Raw genomic sequence first — 2,476 nt, 5'->3', positions numbered from 1 at the left:
TATCTAAACCAGACTTGCTATGGTTCTTCAGTACTGTTCCAGTGCACCTGGAATGATATAAATGTGTAGAGATAAAGGCTACTTGCTGTTAACTCAGGTATAGGAACTGTCCGACAGTGGACAATACATGAAGGGTTAGGTTTACGGATTGTCTGAGAAACCTCTGTAAATCTTAAGTTAGTTTATGCACTGATTAAATGATTTATAAAAGTTTGTCAAAGGCACAGTGTATGGCATGAGCAGGCAGCGATAACCATGGAGTAGATAAACAGAAGTTATATGTAACGAAAACATGTAACTGAAATATCCGAATCCATTATTAATACATCTTGGAAAAACTTGAGATACGAGTCTGGACCAACCCAGATCTCGGAGAAAGGTCATGGTTGTAGCCGAAATACTCCATTGAAACAAATAGGATGCGCATGTCAACACATAGATATACATAACCATGATATATATAAATACGAAACAGAAACTAGTTAAGAACAGAAAACATTTCACAGCTACCTGGGACGTTGTCCCTGAAGGTAAATCTATGCGACTCAGTCGCAGTTATTTCATAAAAATCACAGTGAAGTTCTTCCCGAGATGAGGAACGAGGGTTTGAGAGTAGACCCTAAACCTCGTATAAACCCTTACACCTGTGAGGAACCGTAGATCTGAGTAATACTATTTATATAATTAAAGAAACCAACAGAAATAGCCATGTATCGAGGTACCGAAAGCATCCATAGAAGAATAGTAAAACCAGGACCAGATGCTACCTAAGAATTACCATTTTGCATGACAATCGAAAGAAAACATGAGTTCGGTAGCGCTAAGTTATACAACGTCCAAATGTACAGAATAAACAAATATACAGACAGTCGAATACAGTCAAACACCATCAAGCCAATCGGCTGTGTATTAAGGGAAATAATATAACATAGATCTGAAGAAAGGCTTATGCCTTCTGGAGAAACAAACAAAACAACAAGTTCTTGTCTGTCATACATTAATGAACAGTATTATACCCTGTCATGAAAACATATACATATTTACAGCAAAATAGAAGTAGCAATTAGCTAGGGCTTGATGCCGTCATTACAAGGCAAACCTCCGGCCAGACCAAAGTTGGAAACTATATAAAAATATAAAGACCCTAGCTCGACAGTATGGAAACTATCATGACCCGTAAGAAATTAAGAACCGGAACACTGTTCCCATCTGCAAATCGAGCTTCCAGAGAACTTCAAACAAATAATGAGACATTCATAATGAAATCTCGAGGGTTCTCATGGAGAGTACCTCGCCGGACCCAAATGCAAGCCAGCAGTCTCGGCGGTCTGCAAATTAAGCATGAAGGTATAGCTCAGAACGATAGGTTCCGAGCCTTCTTAACTAAACCTGAGATTAGTAAGGGAACCAACCTGTATGCGCTGGGAGGAGAGTTGTTGAGGTCCTTTACCTCAACTCTGTAACCGGGTTGAGCAACCCCCACCGGTGCTCGCCTGCAAGAAGAGCAAACATAATCGAAACGCATCTTACAGTGGAAAAATAGAACCTTAGCAGTGTAACAGTATGCGAGGTTACCTGAGCAATCCGGTGCTGGTCTCTTGTGGCCTCCAGAGCGGTAGCAGGTTAAACTGTGAACTGGAAAGACCAAACCATAAACGCGACAGAGAGCCGAACTGACGGAATGAACGCATAACAAATGAACAAATGAACCTTGCCCTTAATTCACGGGGTTTAAGTAATGAAGTGAAACCCTTAGTGTCATATCCACCATTCGATTGCCAAACTAAATCTGGGACGTCCAAATGAAGCGGGAAGAAGAGGAGGGAAGGCCGAGGGCCCCAAGGCCAAGGTGTCACATGGCCTTGTGTACCAGCCATTCCACCTGTCAAGCAGTGAACCCTCGTAGACGGTGCGGTAGGTGGAGAAGCCTGCCAAACCTGCACTTGGATCTTCGAAAAACGAGAATAACTAATGCTCCGTGTACTGGGGAGGGTTTAAAGGATTAGGGCCAGATGTCAACGTTCATGGTGCTTGAAAAATTAACATAGTTTAATACCACAATGCAACCATAAAAGCCATTACGTATATGTGCAAATATATCCTTAATATGGTGAACCCTATATGGTATAAGGGTGATAAATGTTCATAGGATCCAATGCATAAGTTTGTACATGGTGATAAAGCATAAGCATACATATAGATGCCTATGTTAATGATTAGTATGTCCACTTATAAGGAATATTAGTGCTAGCATACAGACCATAGTTAAATTTTTTTTTACTAAGTATATGTCTACGTGAAGGGTTGTGACAATTATATTAAAAAAATACAATTTTAAATAAAATAGCTTTGCTCCGTGATCCTACTTTAAATTTTGTGGCCAAAACCATTTTGAGAAAAGAGGTTAGATAAACGTCCCTTATATAAATTATGACAACATTCAATGGAAAAAGAGCAACACAAAGATTCTTGAAAA

This window comes from Pinus tabuliformis, chromosome 1_1 (assembly GCF_031772625.1).
Source record: "Pinus tabuliformis cultivar Carrire ecotype Pingquan chromosome 1_1, CPIR1, whole genome shotgun sequence".
NCBI classification, from domain to species: domain Eukaryota; kingdom Viridiplantae; phylum Streptophyta; class Pinopsida; order Pinales; family Pinaceae; genus Pinus; species Pinus tabuliformis.
This window is presented reverse-complemented; position numbering follows the sequence as displayed.